Below are 23603 nucleotides of genomic sequence, written 5' to 3'. Positions count from 1 at the left end.
CAATATAAAAGTAAAAACTAGTGCTGGTGGCTGTCACATCTTGTCCCTCACCACAAAATTGAGCCTAAGGATGACATATAAACACAATCTACTTAATTTAATATTTCTTTCTAAATTTCTCAATAAGAAATTATTGGTCTAGGGGTGCCGTGAAAAACATTCTGATACTCTAGGGCACCATGATTCAAAAAAGTTTGGGAACTACTGGCCTAGTTATAAAAACAGTTTTAAACAATTGGATCACATGTGATGTGACCTAAGTCAGGAGTCTGTTACCTGGCTAGTTCACATTACATGTGACCCGCTGCCCCTGGCGTCTGTATCCCCCGGTGTCCACTGCCCTCTCTGTGTGGCTGGACCCGGCAGTGACGCGGTGTGCGGCCAGTATTCTGGAGCGCATGCTCTGGGAAGCACACTACAGGGAGGGGAATTTAGTTCCTCCCCCAGCATATGAGGGCGGGGAGATACATGTTGAAATTATGCTTGGGGGGGGGGGGGGGGGGTGTAATATAATAATAAAACATACTCTGATCACAGGGTATTGGGGAGTCGTTACAGAGTGAGGGGCTTTTAACAGAAGGGGTGGTTATAAAACACGGGTTTTTCTTACTACAAAGGGTGTGTGTGTGTGGGGGGGGTACTGTTATTAGAATTTAAGGTCACCGGGGTGTCTATTGCCATTGGCGGGGGGGAAACTATTTTTATAAAATTTTTATAATGGCTGCCTATGCACACTGGTGGGTGGGGTTTATGCAAAACACCCCCTATATATATATATATATATATTTATTTATTTATTTTTCATAAAAAAAAACAAATTTTAAATTTGATTAAAAATACTTTTTAAACTTTATTAAGTAAAGAACACAAAGTTAAATCCAACAATTTCTGACCAGTTTTGTGGGGAAAAAATTGTCAGTTAAGTGGTCAATACATACTGTACCCCAGCCACAGAGTTGAAATAGATGGCATTCGACTTGCTACCTCCTGGAAAATTGCTGTTGCAAGTCAGTGGGAAAAGTAAAGAGAACGTACCAATAGTCATGGACAATATATTTCATTGCGGTTTTTCTTTAGGAACTGAAGAAGTGCATTTCTAAATTGTTTTATGGGAAGCTATACCATCATATATTAGGATAAAAAGCTAAGTACTGTAATGCAAGTTCAATTAATCATTTTAAGCAACTTATGGTTCTAAAATGATATAATACTAAGTGACCTGGTATTTCTCAGTGACTTTATTCAGTCTGGATACATGTGAGCCTGTGGCGTGGGAGAAGGACCTGGGCAAGAATTCAACCTATTTTGGAACGCAAGACAGCAAGTAAATAAAATAGAATAGAAGGAAGGCGTATCAGATGGGAGATGGCATGGGAGGCAGGTCCCCTGCACAAACACATGGAGTGGGCTAAATACCACGTTAGTTATTTGCCTCTAGTTCTGAAACCAGCTCTGTGTAGGGATATTTATTATAAACCAGGCACAATATGGATAGTTATGAAGAGAAACCATAGACTATATAAACAGAAAAATATATTTTAAGGCTGGGTACACACTTGCCGATGTGCACCCGATATATCCTTCCGAACCGGCAAGTGTGTATACCCTATATCGTTAATGATGCACGCTCCCGTGAGCCGTTAACGAGGTACAATATCTTTAGTTTTCAACTTGAAATCTAAAGATATTGGGGGTCATTCTGAGTTGATCGCTAGTGAAAAATGTTCGCAGCGCAGCGATTAAGTGAAAAAGCGGCACTTCTGCGCATGCATATGCGGCGCAGTGCGCACGCGCGACGTACTTTCACAATGGGCGATGTATTTTTACACAAGGTTTAGCGACGCTTTTCAGTCGCAATGGCAGCCACAGAGTGATTGACAAGAAAGGGGCGTTTCTGGGTGTCAACTGACCGTTTTCAGGGAGTGTTCCAAAAAAGGCAGGCGTGCCAGGAAAAAATGCAGGCGTGGCTGGCCGAACGCAGGGCGTATTTGTGACGTCAAATCCGGGACTGAATGGTCTGAAGTGATCACAAGCGCTGAGTAGGTCTGGAGCTACTCTAAAACTGCACAATTTTTTTTTTAGTAGCCGCTCTGCAATCCTTTCGTTTGCACTTCTGGTAAGCTAAGATACACTCCCAGAGGGCGGCGGCTTAGCGTTTGCATGGCTGCTAAAAACAGCTAGCGAGCGATCAACTCGGAATGACCACCATTGTTGGAGATGGCATGCACCTGGATGTGGGTGCATGCCGTCACTGGCGAGACGCAAACGATATCGTTCAGTGTGTATGAACGATATTGTTTTTGGAGGATCTTACACAATGTCACTGACAACTAAGCAGACAACTAAGAGCAGGATTGATAAAGAAGACATAACATTGGTCAAGAATCAAATAAAAAATACCCCCAAGCTATTTGTAGACATTCTCTATTCCTATATTTTTGGAAGCGATTGATTCATGAGCATTCCGAATACATAGTTGTTTTTACAAATCAATGTAGTGTAGTATCTCACTTAAACATACAGCAGGACATTGCGGCCATCGCACTGCAGTGACGGGGTGGTGACGTGTGTGTAGGTGTGATGCTCTGATTCCTTTTGTGTTGATTCAGGGACATCAGTAATGTTACAGTACAGCACAAGTAGATACCCACATTACTGTCTGAGGGCGCCTGAGACCAGCTCATGTTACCTCTTCCTCTGAGCAATACTCACATTGCTGCAATTGTTTTATTACTATTTCTTGTCAGTATGATTATATGAATACTTGCGTGGTTTCAAATAATGCACTGTCAGCTGTCATCCAAATGATATACTGAGGTGTCCTAATATTTTATCATTTTCTCACAGTTACATAGATGGCTAGGCAATAAAGACACACATATGTCCATTACCTTTAACCTTTCATCCTAAGAACTCTCAGCTGTATAAACTAAAGCATAGTCCAATTTGCTTGGTACCATACTGGCAATTGGATAATCCTCAACATACTATCATACTGTATGCAGTGGTGCAAGTAGAAAAAATAAGAATTTACTTACCGATAATTCTATTTCTCGGAGTCCGTAGTGGATGCTGGGGTTCCTGAAAGGACCATGGGGAATAGCGGCTCCGCAGGAGACAGGGCACAAAAAGTAAAGCTTTACGATCAGGTGGTGTGTACTGGCTCCTCCCCCTATGACCCTCCTCCAAGCCTCAGTTAGGATACTGTGCCCGGACGAGCGTACACAATAAGGAAGGATTTATGAATCCCGGGTAAGACTCATACCAGCCACACCAATCACACCGTACAACCTGTGATCTAAACCCAGTTAACAGTATGATAACAGAGGAGCCTCTGAAAGATGGCTCCCTACAACAATAACCCGATTTAGGTAACAATAACTATGTACAATTATTGCAGATAATCCGCACTTGGGATGGGCGCCCAGCATCCACTACGGACTCCGAGAAATAGAATTATCGGTAAGTAAATTCTTATTTTCTCTATCGTCCTAGTGGATGCTGGGGTTCCTGAAAGGACCATGGGGATTATACCAAAGCTCCCAAACGGGCGGGAGAGTGCGGATGACTCTGCAGCACCGAATGAGAGAACTCCAGGTCCTCCTTAGCCAGGGTATCAAATTTGTAGAATTTTACAAACGTGTTCTCCCCCGACCACGTAGCCGCTCGGCAGAGTTGTAATGCCGAGACCCCTCGGGCAGCCGCCCAAGAAGAACCCACCTTCCTTGTGGAGTGGGCTTTTACCGATTTTGGCTGTGGCAGGCCTGCCACAGAATGTGCAAGCTGAATCGTACTACAAATCCAGCGAGCAATAGTCTGCTTAGAAGCAGGAGCACCCAACTTGTTGGGAGCATATAGTATAAACAGTGAGTCAGATTTCCTGACTCCAGCTGTCCTTGAAATGTATATTTTTAAAGCTCTGACTACGTCCAACAACTTGGAGTCCTCCAAGTCGCTTGTAGCCGCAGGCACTACAATAGGCTGGTTCAGATGAAATGCTGACACCACCTTAGGGAGAAAATGTGGACGAGTCCGCAGTTCTGCCCTGTCCGAATGGAAAATCAGATATGGGCTTTTGTAAGATAAAGCTGCCAGTTCTGACACTCTCCTGGCCGAAGCCAGGGCTAGTAGCATGGTCACAGATATTTCAAATCCACATTTTTTAGTGGTTCAAACCAATGAGATTTGAGAAAGTCCAAAACAACATTGAGATCCCACGGTGCCACTGGAGGCACCACAGGGGGCTGTATATGCAGTACTCCCTTGACAAAGGTCTGGACTTCAGGAACTGAAGCCAATTCTTTCTGGAAGAAAATCGACAGGGCCGAAATTTGAACCTTAATAGATCCCAATTTGAGACCCATAGACAATCCTGATTGCAGGAAATGTAGGAATCGACCCAGTTGAAATTCCTCCGTCGGAGCACTCCGATCCTCGCACCACGCAACATATTTTCGCCAAATGCGGTGATAATGTTGCGCGGTTACTTCCTTCCTTGCTTTAATCAAGGTAGGAATGACTTCTTCCGGCATGCCTTTTTCCTTTAGGATCCGGCGTTCAACCGCCATGCCGTCAAACGCAGCCGCGGTAAGTCTTGAAACAGACAGGGACCCTGCTGAAGCAAGTCCCTTCTCAGAGGTAGAGGCCACGGATCCTCCGTGATCATCTCTTGAAGTTCCGGGTACCAAGTCCTTCTTGGCCAATCCGGAACCACTAGTATCGTTCTTACGCCTCTTTGCCGTATAATTCTCAATACTTTTGGTATGAGAGGCAGAGGAGGAAACACATACACCGACTGGTACACCCAAGGCGTTACCAGCGCGTCCACAGCTATTGCCTGCGGGTCTCTTGACCTGGCGCAATACCTGTCCAGTTTTTTGTTGAGGCGAGACGCCATCATGTCCACCATTGGTCTTTTCCAACGGGTTACAAGCATGTGGAAAACTTCTGGATGAAGTCCCCACTCTCCCGGGTGAAGGTCGTGTCTGCTGAGGAAGTCTGCTTCCCAGTTGTCCACTCCCGGGATGAACACTGCTGACAGTGCTATCACATGATTCTCTGCCCAGCGAAGAATCCTTGCAGCTTCTGCCATTGCACTCCTGCTTCTTGTGCCACCCTGTCTGTTTACATGGGCGACTGCTGTGATGTTGTCCGACTGGATCAACACCGGTTTTCCTTGAAGCAGAGGTTCTGCCTGGCTTAGAGCATTGTAGATTGCTCTTAGTTCCAGAATGTTTATGTGAAGAGACGTTTCCAGGCTCGACCACACGCCCTGGAAGTTTCTTCCTTGTGTGACTGCTCCCCAGCCTCTCAGGCTGGCGTCCGTGGTCACCAGGATCCAATCCAGTATGCCGAATCTGCGGCCCTCCAATAGATGAGCACTCTGCAACCACCACAGAAGAGATACCCTTGTCCTTGGAGACAGGGTTATCCGCTGGTGCATCTGAAGATGCGACCCTGACCATTTGTCCAGCAGATCCCTCTGGAAAATTCTTGCGTGGAATCTGCCGAATGGAATTGCTTCGTAAGAAGCCACCATTTTTCCCAGGACTCTTGTGCACTGATGTACAGACACCTTTCCTGGTTTTAGGAGGTTCCTGACAAGTTCGGATAACTCCTTGGCTTTTTCCTCCGGGAGAAAAACCTTTTTCTGAACCGTGTCCAGAATCATCCCTAGGAACAGCAGACGTGTTGTCGGAATTAACTGGGATTTTGGAATATTCAGAATCCACCCGTGCTGCTTTAGCACTTCTTGAGACAGTGCTAATCCCATCTCTAGCTGTTCTCTGGACCTTGCCCTTATTAGGAGATCGTCCAAGTATGGGATAATTAATACGCCTTTTCTTCGAAGAAGAATCATCATCTCGGCCATTACCTTGGTAAAGACCCGAGGTGCCGTGGACAATCCAAACGGCAGCGTCTGAAACTGATAGTGACAGTTCTGTACGACGAACCTGAGGTACCCCTGGTGTGAGGGGTAAATTGGAACGTGGAGATACGCATCCTTGATGTCCAAGGATACCATAAAGTCCCCTTCTTCCAGGTTCGCTATCACTGCTCTGAGTGACTCCATCTTGAACTTGAACTTTTTTATGTACAGGTTCAAGGATTTCAGATTTAGAATAGGTCTTACCGAGCCATCCGGCTTCGGTACCACAAATAGAGTGGAATAATACCCCTTTCCTTGTTGTAAAAGAGGTACCTTGACAATCACCTGCTGAGAGTACAGCTTGTGAATGGCTTCCAAGACCGTCACCCTGTCGGAGGGGGACGTTGGTAAAGCAGACTTCAGGAAACGGCGAGGTGAATCCGTCTCTAGTTCCAACCTGTACCCCTGAGATATTATCTGCAGGATCCAGGGATCTACCTGCGAGTGAGCCCACTGCGCGCTGAAATTCTTGAGACGACCGCCCACCGCCCCCGAGTCCGCTTGAGAAGCCCCAGCGTCATGCTGAGGCTTTTGTAGAAGCGGGGGAGGGCTTCTGTTCCTGGGAAGGAGCTGCCTGTTGCAGTCTCTTCCCCCTTCCTCTGCCTCGTGGCAGATATGAATATCCCTTTGCTCTCTTGTTTTTAAAGGAACGAAAGGGCTGCGGTTGAAAAGTCGGTGTCTTTTTCTGTTGGGGAGTGACTTGAGGTAAAAAGGTGGATTTCCCGGCTGTAGCCGTGGCCACCAAATCCGATAGACCAACACCAAATAACTCCTCCCCTTTATACGGCAAAACTTCCATATGCCGTTTTGAGTCCGCATCACCTGACCACTGTCGCGTCCATAAACTTCTTCTGGCCGAAATGGACATAGCACTTACCCGTGATGCCAGTGTGCAAATATCCCTCTGTGCATCACGCATATAAAGAAATGCATCCTTTATTTGCTCTAAAGACAGTAAAACATTGTCCCTATCCAGGGTATCAATATTTTCAATCAGGGACTCTGACCAAGCTACCCCAGCACTGCACATCCAGGCTGTCGCTATAGCTGGTCGTAGTATAACACCTGTATGTGTGTATATACTTTTTTGGATATTTTCCATCCTCCTATCTGCTGGATCTTTAAGTGCGGCCGTCTCAGGAGAGGGTAACGCCACTTGTTTTGATAAGCGTGTGAGCGCCTTGTCCACCCTAGGAGGTGTTTCCCAGCGCGCCCTAACCTCTGGCGGGAAAGGGTATAAAGCCAATAACTTCTTTGAAATTAGCAGTTTTTTATCGGGGGCAACCCACGCTTCATCACACACCTCATTTAATTCATCTGATTCAGGAAAAACTATAGGTAGTTTTTTCACACCCCACATAATACCCTGTTTTGTGGTACCTGTAGTATCAGCAATATGTAACGCCTCCTTCATTGCCAAAATCATATAACGTGTGGCCCTACTGGAAAATACGGTTGATTCGTCACCGTCGCCACTGGAATCAGTGCCTGTGTCTGGGTCCGTGTCGACCGACTGAGGTAACGGGCGTTTTACAGCCCCTGACGGTGTTTGAGGCGCCTGGACAGGTGCTAATTGATTGTCCGGCCGTCTCATGTCGTCAAACGACTGCTTTAGCGTGTTGACACTATCCCGTAATTCCATAAATAAAGCCATCCATTCTGGTGTCGACTCCCTAGGGGGTGACATCCCCATATTTGGCAATTGCTCCGCCTCCACACCAATATCGTCCTCATACATGTCGACACACACGTACCGACACACAGCAGACACACAGGGAATGCTCTTAAAGAAGACAGGACCCCACTAGCCCTTTGGGGAGACAGAGGGAGAGTTTGCCAGCACACACCAAAAGCGCTATATATGACAGGGATAGCCTTATAATAAGTGCTCCCTGTATAGCTGCTTTAATATATATATTTTTGCCACAATTTTGCCCCCCCTCTCTTGTTTTACCCTGTTTCTGTAGTGCAGTGCAGGGGAGAGCCTGGGAGCCTTCCTGACCAGCGGAGCTGTGTGAGGAAAATGGCGCTGTGTGCTGAGGAGATAGGCCCCGCCCCTTTTTCGGCGGGCTCGTCTCCCGCTCTTTAACGGATTCTGGCAGGGGTTAAATATCTCCATATAGCCCCCGGAGGCTATATGTGAGGTATTTTTTGCCAAAAAATAGGTTTACATTGCCTCCCAGGGCGCCCCCCTCCCAGCGCCCTGCACCCTCAGTGACTGCCGTGTGAAGTGTGCTGAGAGGAAATGGCGCACAGCTGCAGTGCTGTGCGCTACCTTAAGAAGACTGAGGAGTCTTCTGCCGCCGATTCTGGACCTTCTTCTCGTTTCAGCATCTGCAAGGGGGCCGGCGGCGAGGCTCCGGTGACCATCCAGGCTGTACCTGTGATCGTCCCTCTGGAGCTAATGTCCAGTAGCCAAAGAAGCCAATCCATCCTGCACGCAGGTGAGTTCACTTCTTCTCCCCTAAGTCCCTCGTTGCAGTGATCCTGTTGCCAGCAGGACTCACTGTAAAATAAAAAACCTAAGCTAAACTTTTCTAAGCAGCTCTTTAGGAGAGCCACCTAGATTGCACCCTTCTCGGCCGGGCACAAAAATCTAACTGAGGCTTGGAGGAGGGTCATAGGGGGAGGAGCCAGTACACACCACCTGATCGTAAAGCTTTACTTTTTGTGCCCTGTCTCCTGCGGAGCCGCTATTCCCCATGGTCCTTTCAGGAACCCCAGCATCCACTAGGACGATAGAGAAAATGTCTTACAGGTACTGTGTGCGGAAGGCGCGCGCGCCAAAATGGGTGTGGCCAAATGGCATATGGGGCGTGGCCAATGAAAATGTGGGCGTGATACACATATGGGGGAGGGGTAGATACACATATGACCCCCACAGTGCCAGATACACGTTGCCCCACATTGCCAGATACATGAATGCCCCACAGTGCCAGATACACGTTGCCCCACAGTGCCAGATACACGTTGCCCCACAGTGCCAGATACACGAATGCCCCACAGTGCCAGATACATGAATGCCCCACAGTGCCAGATACACGTTGCCCCACAGTGCCAGATACATGAATGCCCCACAGTGCCAGATACACGAATGCCCCACAGTGCCAGATACACGAATGCCCCACAGTGCTAGATACACGTTGCCCCACAGTGCCAGATACATGAATGCCCCACAGTGCCAGATACACGAATGCCCCACAGTGCCAGATATACATTGCCCCCACAGTGCCAGATATACATTGCCCCCCACAGTGCCAGATATACATTGCCCCCCACAGTGCCAGATAGACATTGCCCACAACAGTGCCAGATATACATTGCCCCCCACAGTGCCAGATATACATTGCCCACAACAGTGCCAGATATACATTGCCCGCCACAGTGCCAGGTATACATTGCCCCCCACAGTGCCAGATATACATTGCCCGCAACAGTGCCAGGTATACATTGCCCCCCACAGTGCCAGATATACATTGCCCCCCACCAGTGGCGCACCCAGGGGGGGTTTCCAAGCACCCAGAAACCCCCTCCACTAAAAAACAAAAAAAAATATATATATATATATATATATATATATATATATATATATTTTTTTAGCTGCATGAGTATTATTAATGGCTGTCTAGCGTCCTCTGCAGCCTGCTGTCTTCCTGGTGGCACTTGTAAGTGCAATAAAAGTTTACTTTATTTTAATTATAGTACATATATATCCATGTGCATACATATATACACGTGTATATACATACATATAAACACACACACATATGATATATATACATGTGTATATATACGTGTACTGTATGTGTGTATATATATATATATATATATATATGCATGTTTAATATGCTATGTATATTTGTGTGTATGTGTGTGTGTATATATATATATATATATATATATATGTATGTATATAGATATATACATACACGGTATATATATGTGTAGATATGTATATATATATATATATATATATATATACACACACACACACACACACACACACACACACACACACAGACACACTAGTTTTACGGACCCAGCATATACTGGGTCACCTCAGTCCCCACCCCCGTGATTGGCTCCACCCAGTTCTGGAAACCCCCCCATGCAAATCCTGCGTTTGCCACTGCCCCCCACAGTGCCAAATATACATTGCCCCCCACAGTGCCAGGTATACATTGCCCGCCACAGTGCCAGGTATACATTGCCCGCCACAGTGCCAGATATACATTACCCGCAACAGTGCCAGATATACATTGCCACCTACAGTGCCAGATATACATTGCCCCCCACAGTGCCAGGTATACATTGCCCCCTACAGTGCCAGGTATACATTGCCCCCCACAGTGCCAGGTATACATTGCCCCCCACAGTGCCAGATATACATTGCCCCCCACAGTGCCAGGTATACATTGCCCCCAACAGTACCAGGTATACATTGCCCCCCCACAGTACCAGGTATTCGTGAAGCAGCAGCAGAATCCCCCCTCCCCTCCCCTCCCCTTCCCCTGCTCACCGCTGCTGCTGACTTGTGTGAGGGGAGGAGAGCGCAGCCTGCGCCTCTCCTTCCCCTCAGTCTCCGGCGGGTGAGTTCAATATTCAGCGCCGATCCGTGAGCCAATCAAAGCTCCGAGAGCTCTGATTGGCTCACGGGCGGCGCTGATTTGAAAGAAGACATTGAGGGGCAGGAGAGGCGCAGGCTGCGCTCTCCTCCCCTCACATCAGCGGTAGCAAGCGGCGGCCCGTCGGTGTGGGTACGGCGTACCCACGGCGAAATTCTTAAGGGTGCGCCGTACCCACCCGTACCCGCATACTTGCACCGCTGACTGTATGTGTTATTATTGCCACTAGCCTCTTATGTTCTGCTTTGTTTGGAAAATATCCAGTACTGTCCTAAGTATTTGTACAGTGTCTGCCAATACCTGTTCTTGTGGGACTGCACTCCGCAGCGTCATGGCTTATGCTTATGCAGTGTCTTACAGCTGGAGATAAAGGGGGTCATTCCGAGTTGATCGTTCGCTAGCAGTTTTTAGCAGCCGTGCAAACGCATTGTCCCCGCCCACCGGGGAGTGTATTTTCGCTTTGCAGAAATGCGAACGCCTGTGCAGCAGAGCGCCTGCAAAAACATTTTGTGCAAAACAAGACCAGCCCTGGACTTACTCTTAGTGTGCGATGATTCTAACATTGGAGGGTTGGCTTTTGACGTCACACACCCGCCCAGTGTTTGCCCAGCCACGCCTGCATTTTCCCTGGCACGCCTGCGTTTTTCTAAGCACTCCCTGAAAACGGTCAATTACCACCCAGAAACGCCCCTTTCCTGGCAATCTTCTTGCGGCCACCAGTGCGAATGAAAACGTCGCTAGAACCTGTGCAAAGCCACAAAGGCCTTTGTACCCGTACGTCGTGCATGCGCAGAAATGCCAATTTTTAGCCTGACCGCTGCGCTGCGAACAACGGCAGCTAGCGATCAACTCGGAATGACCCCCCAAATCCCTTTTTTTTCTGCTTTGGGACCTTAAACTGAACAGGAGCCATGAGCATATATATTCAAAGTGATCATATCCAGGCATAATATTATCTTCTGTAGTGTAAATAACTCAGACCTAAGCTCATCTATCACCCTAATTGATGCAGTTGCCCTTCTCTGCTGTATTTCCAGCTACAGGTGCCAAAATTGAACTGCTCAATAAAAAGCTCTATAACATTTATAAACAAAATACCCCACCAAAATGGAAACATAGAAACACAGAATATGATGGCAGATAAGAACCACTCGGACCTCTAGGCTGCCTCTTTTTTAACTATATTGTTACCTCAAACCTAATTTGAGCCATAGTTCTTTCTAAGGTTATCCTTATGCCTATCCCATGCATGTTTAAATTGCTCTACTGTATTAGCCTCTACCTCCTCTGATGGGAGACTATTCCACTTGTCCACTACCCTTTCTATGAACTTATTTGTCCTGAAGTTTCCCCTGAAACTACCTCCCTCCAGTCTCAGTGTATGTCCTCATGTTCTAATACTTCTCTTCCTTTGAAGACTGTTTCCCTCCTGGACCTTGCTAAAACCCTTGATGTATTTGAACGTTTCTATCATGTCTCCCCCCCCTTTTCCTTCTTAGCTCCAAACTATTCATATTAAGATCTTTTAGTCTTTCCGGGTAAGTTTTGTGATGTAGGCCATGCGCCATTTTAGTTGCCCTTCTTTGTACAATCTTTAATGTATTAATATTCTTCTGAAGATATGGCCTCCAGAACAGAAAACAGTATTCTAGATGAGGCCGTACCAATGACCTATTCATTGGCATTATTACTTCTTCCTTTCTGCTGCTGATTCCTCTCCCTATGCAACCAAGCATCTGACTTGCCTTCGTTATTGCTTTGATGTATAGCTTCCCTGCCTTTAAGTAATCTGAAATAGTGACTCCTAGATCCATTTCCTCCTCAGTAGATTCTAATATAGTGCCATTAATATTATATTTAACTTTTGGATTTCTGAGACCCAAGTGCATGATTTTGCATTTTTTGGGCATTAAACTGTAGTTGCCACACTCTTGAACACTCCTCTAGTCTACCTAGATCATCAAGCATTTGTTTTACCCCTCCTGGTGTGTCTAACCTGTTGCATACCTTTGTGTCTTCTGCAAAAAGGCATACTTTCCCTATAATACCATTTGCAATGTAACCAATAAAGATATTAAAAAGCACCAGTCCAAGTCCAGATCCCTGGGGTACTCCACTGGTAACATTTCCCTCCTGTGAATGTACACCATTCACTACAACTCTGTTTTCTATCCTGCAACCAAGATCTTATCCATTCAACCACCTTAGTATCGAATCACATGCTTTCAAGTTTATTTAATAGTCTCCGTTGTGGGACAGTGTCAAATGCCTTACTAAAGTCTAGATAAGCTATATCTACTGCCTCTTCTTTATCTATTACTTTAGTCACCCAGACAAAAAAGTCAATAAGATTTGTTTGACATGATCTCCCCCCAGTAAATCCATACTGTTTGGGATCATGTAAATTACTGGATTTTAAATACTCTACAACTCTTTCTTTTAAGAGTGTTTCCGTCAATTTCCTAAATACTGATGTAAGGCTCACTGGTTGGTAGTTGCTTGCCTCTTCCTTGCTTCCACTTTTGTGCAGTGGAACTACATTCACTGTTTTCCAATCCTCTGGAATTACTCCTGTAGCTAGGATTTACCACCTATAACTTTACTACAGATGTTTCGCCAGATACATATCTTATTTTACCAATATTTAATTTACATTAGTTTGGCAAGTTCAGTCTTAAATCCATGCTGGCTGTTTCTGATATTATTTTCTAAAATGTATTCTTGAGTGTGGCCCTTAATCTCTCAAATAGTTTTCAACTATACATTTTAACTTATGATTTTTTAGTTACCAGGCATAGGAGGGAATTCAATTTGGCATGATAATGCAGTAATTTACTGCAATCTGGCTTTTTGCAGACATCACCAAAAAATTACTGCAAAAAACGGTTTATCGGCTTAATGGAATACTTGGGATAATTTTTGCCTTCAAATCCAGAGAAAAGTGTAGAAGAAAATGTGGAAATCTGTCTGTACCCCCCAAAAAATCCAAACTAGGATAGGTAAACAGTATTGAAGTCTATTAGTGGTAATAAAAAAAAATTGGGGTACGGTACTTAAAATGGGTCAAAGGGCTGTTATATGCTATTTTCAAAAATAATAATAATACAAAATATATAGAAATCAAGGGGTTTTCAGCAAAATAAGTGCTCAAATTAAGTTGGGGGTACATAAAAATGGGTATAAGCATATATTTGGGTTATTTTAAGCCACTTTAAACCCCCCCCCAAATGATTACTCCCACTTGCAAGCCTAAAACACTTGTCTCACTCATAAAGCACCCTAATATACCTGTCCCATACTTTATATTTCCATAATTTTGTATTTTTTGCCCCCAAAAATGTCATAATTGGCCAATTAAAAATAACTAAAAACTTCAAAGTGCCTAATTAGTCATTCAGAGAGTATCCCAAGGGTTCTGAACCAAAACCCCACATTTTTACCTGAAAACAGGGATTTTTGTCCAATTTATCACCTGCTCAGAGGTGAAGCAAAGAAATTTGCAGTAAACCTATGGAGAATTATTGCCGGTTATTTTTTACGGACAATTGAATAGGGGTTTATCGTGGGTCGCTATAAAATCTCTGTTTTTACTGAGAAAACAGTCATTCGTGGCTAACTGAATTCTCCCTATAGACTTAAATCACATTTTGAAATTTAAATACCACATTATTTTCAAAAAAAGTATTGGTACCATACTAGTTTGTAGAGTCTTTTAAAACTGTAGATAATAGTCTGGCAATATTGGAACTAAGGGGGACATTTACTAAGCAGTGATAAGAGTGGAGAAGTGAGCCAGTGGAGAAGTTGCCCATGGCAACCAATCAGCACTGAAGTAACATCTATAATTTGCATACTATAAACTGATACAGAGCTGCTGATTGGTTGATGGGAAAATTTCTCCACTGGCTCACTTCGCAGCTCTTATCACTGCTTAGTAAATGTCCCCATAAGTTCTCTAAGTACACCGGGATGTATACCACCCGGTCCAGGTAATTTATTCACTATAATTTCCTGTAGTCTCATTTGTTTTATTAAACAAGTACCTTACTGTGATGTATTTATCAGTGATGTCCATCTGATATGGCTATGTACAGTAGCCTCCTACTTTGGAATGAGCAAGCAAACATTGGCAAGAAGACACTTAGGGCATTTGATTAGCCGCGTTGGGTATGGGATGCTGGTAGCCGGGATCCCAGTGGTCAGAATCATGACACCGGGATCCCAGCCGCTAGAATGCCGACAGGGAGGGCAAGCACAACAAAGCCCCTTGTGGGCTCGGTGGCTCGCCACAGGTTCTATTCCCACTATATGGGTGTCGTGGACATGGGAATAGCCTGTTAGCCGGGATTCCGGCTGGCGGCATTGTCAGTGGTTTGGATTCTGGCGTCAGTATCCTGACTGCCGGGATCCCAACTGCCGGCAATGTAATTACATCCCGATTAGCCACCCCTCTGTTACCTTCAAGTCGCCACCGAGGAACATCCCATATATTTCAGAGACCATGAGTCCAAATCTGTACTGTGTATGAGCACCATATGGACGCATGTTCAGTGTGACTCAGAGGTATGTGCCTACGGAAACCATCGCTTCACTACGTCGTGCCCCCACGCTGAGTCAGATTCAGAATCAGGCCTTTAATATGTTGAATGTTCTCAGAACTCAACCACTATAACCAAAAGTTCTAATCCAAACCTTACTACAGTATATATCTGCTTTAGTTCACAGCATAGTGTTCAGCGGTTTGATATGTAGTTGATAGATTTGTGTATACGGGTAATGCACCTGTAAAATAGATATTAGGGAAAAGTAAAATTCACATGTTTAAGTTTTCTGTTTAAATATTTTTCTGGGAATGCTGTTCTGTAACTGAGCAATTAACTGGATACAGCTGCTCTTTCACAAACTCAGACAAATTAATTAATTAACGGATTTGGTATTTGGGCCTGAGAACGGGGCAAAATGTCCCTTTCTTTCGATGTCAGAATCTCACCAGTTTTGGAGAATACACTGAGTTTGCAGAAGAGAATCAGTTCTGCTGCATCTGTAGAGCTGTGGAAGCAATAGTCGTAAATTACTAAGAGAGAAACCTGCAGAACTAATATCCCCGCCTTTCTTCTCAAGCACTAGTAGAAGACCTGTAACGTTCCACTGCAACAGTGAGCACATTAACTTTGTGTTGTGGCTGCTGGCATCGCATGTACTTTTGGTGCCCCACAATGCTTTGCTGCCAGCATTCTGGAATGGCACATGCAATAGACAGTGCTGGATTAAGGCTTCAGGGGGCCCAAGGTACTTTAAGACAGTGGGGCCCTAAAATCTAAAATTAAAATCATAAAGTCTTCAATTACTACAAAGAAAATGTAAATTCGGTGGTAAATTTGAAAGAATCTTACAGATAGGGAGCACATGCATGTATATATAATATATACGTATATATATATATATATATATACATACATACAGTATATATATATATATATATATATACATACACACACAGTATATTTACATATGTACAGTGGGCGAAGTGGAAATTTTGAAGTGAGGGTATGGAAAAGTGAAGGTTGCAATTATGCGCACGCATCCGTAAAATGGGCGTGGTCACTCAAAAGGGGGCATGGCCTTCAGTGTAGTTTACCACACCATATACCACTTATACACATTATGCACCACAATAGTAGGACCCCTTATACTATCTAGTACTGGTGCTCCTTTCACGTTATACCACACAGTATGAGTCGAAATTCACATTATAGCGCACGATATGAGCCGAAATTCACATTATAGCAAAAAGAATGAGTCAAAATTCACATTATAGCACACAGAATGAGCCAAAGTTCATATTATAGCAAACAGAATGACCAGAAATCCACATTATAGCACACAGTATGAGTCTAAATTCACATTATAGCACATAGAATGAGCAGAAATTCACATTATAGCACACAGTATGAGTCGAAATTCACATTATAGCACACTGTATGAGCCAAAGTTCATATTATAGCAAACAGAATGACCAGAAATCCACATTATAGCACACAGTATGAGTCGAAATTCACATTATAGCACATAGAATGACCAGAAATCCACATTATAGCACACAGTATGAGTCGAAATTCACATTATAGCACACTGTATGAGCTGAAATTCAATTATAGCACACAGAATGAGCCGAAATTCACATTATGCCACATGGAATGAGGCAAAATTCAGGGAGAGTGACAGCAGGGACATAGGGACAGGGAGAGTGACAGGGAAAGTGACACCAGGGACAGGGAGAGTGACAGAGGGACAGGGAAAGTGACAGCAGGGACATAGGGCCAGGGAGACTGACAGAGGGACAGGGAAAATAACAGCAGGGACATAGGGATAGAGAGAGGGACAGCAAGGGCATACAGTAGGGACTAGGGAGAGAGAAAGGCAGCAGGGTACGATTACCTACAGTATTTAGCAGCGGCGATGCTGAGGATGCTGTGGTCTGCGGTGCGATGGATGAAGAGGCTGTGGCCGGCATGGTGCAGAGAAGGACTGAGGGCGGCAGCGCGGCACAGGAAGCCCTGAAACGTTGGTGTATAAGATGACATATACTGTATATGTGTGTGTGTGTATATATTAAAGATGAGCGGGTTCGGTTTCTCTGAATCCGAACCCGCCCGAACTTCATGTTTTTTTACACGGGTCCGAGCGACTCGGATCTTCCCGCCTTGCTCGGTTAACCCGAGCGCGCCCGAACGTCATCATCACGCTGTCGGATTCTCGCGAGGCTCGGATTCTATCGCGAGACTCGGATTCTATATAAGGAGCCGCGCGTCGCGGCCATTTTCACACGTGCATTGAGATTGATAGGGAGAGGACGTGGCTGGCGTCCTCTCCGTTTAGAAATTAAAATAGATAGGAGAGTGAGAGTGAGACACTTCATTTACTTACTGGAGCTTAGGAGGAGTTATACTAGTGACTGATGACCAGTGACCTGACCACCAGTGCAGTTTTATAATTTATTATTATTTAATAATCCGTTCTGTTCTTGTTCTCTGCCTGAAAAAAACGATACACAGTGACTCAGTCACACTCACATACCATATCTGTGCTCAGCCCAGTGTGCTGCATCATCTATGTATAATATCTGACTGTGCTCACACAGCTTAATTGTAGGGGAGACTGGGGAGCAGTTATAGGTTATAGCAGGAGCCAGGAGTACATATTAAACAGTGCACACTTTTGCTGCCAGAGTGCCACTGCCAGTGTGACTGACCACTGTGACCAGTGACCTGACCACACTGACCACCAGTATAGTATATTGTGATTGAATGTCTGCCTGAAAAAGTACACTCGTCGTGTGACTTGTGTGGTGTTTTTTTATTCTATAAAAATTAAAAAACTCATTCTGCTGACAGACAGTGTCCACTCCAGCAGGTCCGTCATTATATAATATATACCTGTCCGGCTGCAGTAGTGATATATATATATTTTTTATATCATTATTTATCATCCAGTCTACTAGCAGCAGACACAGTACGGTAGTTCACGGCTGTAGCTACCTCTGTGTCGGCACTCGGCAGTCCATCCATAATTGTATACCACCTACCCGTGGTTTTTTTTTCCTTTCTTCTTTATACATACTACATCTCATTATCATCCAGTCTATATTAGCAGCAGACACAGTACAGTACGGTAGTCCACGGCTGTAGCTACCTCTGTGTCGGCACTCGGCAGTCCATCCATAATTGTATACCACCTACCCGTGGTTTTTTTTTTCTTTCTTCTTTATACATACTACATCTCATTATCATCCAGTCTATATTAGCAGCAGACACAGTACAGTACGGTAGTCCACGGCTGTAGCTACCTCTGTGTCGGCACTCGGCAGTCCATCCATAATTGTATACCACCTACCCGTGTTTTTTTTTTCTTTCTTCTTTATACATACTACATCTCATTATCAACCAGTCTATATTAGCAGCAGACACAGTACAGTACGGTAGTCCACGGCTGTAGCTACCTCTGTGTCGGCACTCGGCAGTCCATCCATAATTGTATACCACCTACCCGTGGTTTTTTTTTTCTTTCTTCTTTATACATACTACATCTCATTATCAACCAGTCTATATTAGCAGCAGACACAGTACAGTACGGTAGTCCACGGCTGTAGCTACCTCTGTGTCGGCACTCGGCAGTCCATCCATAATTGTATACCACCTACCCGTGGTTTTTTTTTTCTTTCTTCTTTATATATACTACATCTCATTATCATCCAGTCTATATTAGCAGCAGACACAGTACAGTACGGTAGTCCACGGCTGTAGCTACCTCTGTGTCGGCACTCGGCAGTCCATCCATAATTGTATACCACCTACCCGTGGTTTTTTTTTTCTTTCTTCTTTATACATACTACATCTCATTATCATCCAGTCTATATTAGCAGCAGACACAGTACAGTACGGTAGTCCACGGCTGTAGCTACCTCTGTGTCGGCACTCGGCAGTCCATCCATAATTGTATACCACCTACCCGTGGTTTTTTTTTTCTTTCTTCTTTATACATACTACATCTCATTATCAACCAGTCTATATTAGCAGCAGACACAGTACAGTACGGTAGTCCACGGCTGTAGCTACCTCTGTGTCGGCACTCGGCAGTCCATCCATAAGTATACTAGTATCCATCCATCTCCATTGTTTACCTGAGGTGCCTTTTAGTTGTGCCTATTAAAATATGGCGAACAAAAATGTTGAGGTTCCAAAATTAGGGAAAGATCAAGATCCACTTCCACCTCGTGCTGAAGCTGCTGCCACTAGTCATGGCCGAGACGATGAAATGCCAGCAACGTCGTCTGCCAAGGCCGATGCCCAATGTCATAGTACAGAGCATGTCAAATCCAAAACACCAAATATCAGTAAAAAAAGGACTCCAAAACCTAAAATAAAATTGTCGGAGGAGAAGCGTAAACTTGCCAATATGCCATTTACCACACGGAGTGGCAAGGAACGGCTGAGGCCCTGGCCTATGTTCATGGCTAGTGGTTCAGCTTCACATGAGGATGGAAGCACTCAGCCTCTCGCTAGAAAAAAGAAAAGACTCAAGCTGGCAAAAGCACCGCAAAGAACTGTGCGTTCTTCGAAATCCCAAATCCACAAGGAGAGTCCAATTGTGTCGGTTGCGATGCCTGACCTTCCCAACACTGGACGTGAAGAGCATGCGCCTTCCACCATTTGCACGCCCCCTGCAAGTGCTGGAAGGAGCACCCGCAGTCCAGTTCCTGATAGTCAGATTGAAGATGTCAGTGTTGAAGTACACCAGGATGAGGAGGATATGGGTGTTGCTGGCGCTGGGGAGGAAATTGACCAGGAGGATTCTGATGGTGAGGTGGTTTGTTTAAGTCAGGCACCCGGGGAGACACCTGTTGTCCGTGGGAGGAATATGGCCGTTGACATGCCTGGTGAAAATACCAAAAAAATCAGCTCTTCAGTGTGGAGGTATTTCAACAGAAAAGCGGACAACAGGTGTCAAGCCGTGTGTTGCCTTTGTCAAGCTGTAATAAGTAGGGGTAAGGACGTTAACCACCTCGGAACATCCTCCCTTATACGTCACCTGCAGCGCATTCATAATAAGTCAGTGACAAGTTCAAAAACTTTGGGCGACAGCGGAAGCAGTCCACTGACCAGTAAATCCCTTCCTCTTGTAACCAAGCTCACGCAAACCACCCCACCAACTCCCTCAGTGTCAATTTCCTCCTTCCCCAGGAATGCCAATAGTCCTGCAGGCCATGTCACTGGCAATTCTGACGAGTCCTCTCCTGCCTGGGATTCCTCCGATGCATCCTTGCGTGTAACGCCTACTGCTGCTGGCGCTGCTGTTGTTGCTGCTGGGAGTCGATGGTCATCCCAGAGGGGAAGTCGTAAGCCCACTTGTACTACTTCCAGTAAGCAATTGACTGTCCAACAGTCCTTTGCGAGGAAGATGAAATATCACAGCAGTCATCCTGCTGCAAAGCGGATAACTGAGGCCTTGACAACTATGTTGGTGTTAGACGTGCGTCCGGTATCCGCCGTTAGTTCACAGGGAACTAGAGAATTTATTGAGGCAGTGTGCCCCCGTTACCAAATACCATCTAGGTTCCACTTCTCTAGGCAGGCGATACCGAGAATGTACACGGACGTCAGAAAAAGACTCACCAGTGTCCTAAAAAATGCAGTTGTACCCAATGTCCACTTAACCACGGACATGTGGACAAGTGGAGCAGGGCAGGGTCAGGACTATATGACTGTGACAGCCCACTGGGTAGATGTATGGACTCCCGCCGCAAGAACAGCAGCGGCGGCACCAGTAGCAGCATCTCGCAAACGCCAACTCTTTCCTAGGCAGGCTACGCTTTGTATCACCGCTTTCCAGAATACGCATACAGCTGAAAACCTCTTACGGCAACTGAGGAAGATCATCGCGGAATGGCTTACCCCAATTGGACTCTCCTGTGGATTTGTGGCATCGGACAACGCCAGCAATATTGTGTGTGCATTAAATATGGGCAAATTCCAGCACGTCCCATGTTTTGCACATACCTTGAATTTGGTGGTGCAGAATTTTTTAAAAAACGACAGGGGCGTGCAAGAGATGCTGTCGGTGGCCAGAAGAATTGCGGGACACTTTCGGCGTACAGGCACCACGTACAGAAGACTGGAGCACCACCAAAAACTACTGAACCTGCCCTGCCATCATCTGAAGCAAGAAGTGGTAACGAGGTGGAATTCAACCCTCTATATGCTTCAGAGGTTGGAGGAGCAGCAAAAGGCCATTCAAGCCTATACAATTGAGCACGATATAGGAGGTGGAATGCACCTGTCTCAAGCGCAGTGGAGAATGATTTCAACGTTGTGCAAGGTTCTGATGCCCTTTGAACTTGCCACACGTGAAGTCAGTTCAGACACTGCCAGCCTGAGTCAGGTCATTCCCCTCATCAGGCTTTTGCAGAAGAAGCTGGAGACATTGAAGGAGGAGCTAACACGGAGCGATTCCGCTAGGCATGTGGGACTTGTGGATGGAGCCCTTAATTCGCTTAACAAGGATTCACGGGTGGTCAATCTGTTGAAATCAGAGCACTACATTTTGGCCACCGTGCTCGATCCTAGATTTAAAGCCTACCTTGGATCTCTCTTTCCGGCAGACACAAGTCTGCTGGGGTTGAAAGACCTGCTGGTGAGAAAATTGTCAAGTCAAGCGGAACGCGACCTGTCAACATCTCCTCCTTCACATTCTCCCGCAACTGGGGGTGCGAGGAAAAGGCTCAGAATTCCGAGCCCACCCGCTGGCGGTGATGCAGGGCAGTCTGGAGCGACTGCTGATGCTGACATCTGGTCCGGACTGAAGGACCTGACAACGATTACGGACATGTCGTCTACTGTCACTGCATATGATTCTCTCACCATTGAAAGAATGGTGGAGGATTATATGAGTGACCGCATCCAAGTAGGCACGTCACACAGTCCGTACTTATACTGGCAGGAAAAAGAGTCAATTTGGAGGCCCTTGCACAAACTGGCTTTATTCTATCTAAGTTGCCCTCCCACAAGTGTGTACTCCGAAAGAGTGTTTAGTGCCGCCGCTCACCTTGTCAGCAATCGGCGTACGAGGTTACATCCAGAAAATGTGGAGAAGATGATGTTCATTAAAATGAATTATAATCAATTCCTCCGTGGAGACATTGACCAGCAGCAATTGCCTCCACAAAGTACACAGGGAGCTGAGATGGTGGATTCCAGTGGGGACGAATTGATAATCTGTGAGGAGGGGGATGTACACGGTGATATATCGGAGGATGATGATGAGGTGGACATCTTGCCTCTGTAGAGCCAGTTTGTGCAAGGAGAGATTAATTGCTTCTTTTTTGGTGGGGGTCCAAACCAACCCGTCATTTCAGTCACAGTCGTGTGGCAGACCCTGTCACTGAAATGATGGGTTGGTTAAAGTGTGCATGTCCTGTTTATACAACATAAGGGTGGGTGGGAGGGCCCAAGGACAATTCCATCTTGCACCTCTTTTTTCTTTAATTTTTCTTTGCGTCATGTGCTGTTTGGGGAGGGTTTTTTGGAAGGGACATCCTGCGTGACACTGCAGTGCCACTCCTAGATGGGCCCGGTGTTTGTGTCGGCCACTAGGGTCGCTTATCTTACTCACACAGCTACCTCATTGCGCCTCTTTTTTTCTTTGCGTCATGTGCTATTTGGGGAGGGTTTTTTGGAAGGGACGTCCTGCGTGACACTGCAGTGACACTCCTAGATGGGCCCGGTGTTTGTGTCGGCCACTAGGGTCGCTTATCTTACTCACACAGCTACCTCATTGCGCCTCTTTTTTTCTTTGCGTCATGTGCTGTTTGGGGAGGGTTTTTTGGAAGGGACATCCTGCGTGACACTGCAGTGACACTCCTAGATGGGCCAGGTGTTTGTGTCGGCCACTAGGGTCGCTTAGCTTAGTCATCCAGCGACCTAGGTGCAAATTTTAGGACTAAAAATAATATTGTGAGGTGTGAGGTATTCAGAATAGACTGAAAATGAGTGTAAATTATGGTTTTTGAGGTTAATAATACTTTGGGATCAAAATGACCCCCAAATTCTATGATTTAAGCTGTTTTTTAGTGTTTTTTGAAAAAAACACCCGAATCCAAAACACACCCGAATCCGACAAAAAAAATTCGGTTAGGTTTTGCCAAAACGCGGTCGAACCCAAAACACGGCCGCGGAACCGAACCCAAAACCAAAACACAAAACCCGAAAAATTTCCGGCGCTCATCTCTAGTATATATATGTATATATACACACACACACACACACACACACACACACATGTATATATATATATATATATATATATATACAAACAGAGAACCCAGCACTCACCAAAGTAAACTCACTTATCCTCAACAATTCAATAAATAAATGATGGGGGTTTAGTTGGTGGATTGGCCAATGCACGGAAGCCTGTATACCGATTCAAGGTACCCCACCTTCATACAGGTCCTACACTATCACAGAGTCTTAAAACCTGACTACCACACTGCT

This window comes from Pseudophryne corroboree, chromosome 6 (assembly GCF_028390025.1).
Source record: "Pseudophryne corroboree isolate aPseCor3 chromosome 6, aPseCor3.hap2, whole genome shotgun sequence".
Lineage (NCBI taxonomy): Eukaryota > Metazoa > Chordata > Amphibia > Anura > Myobatrachidae > Pseudophryne > Pseudophryne corroboree.
Note: the sequence above shows the minus strand (reverse complement) of the source record.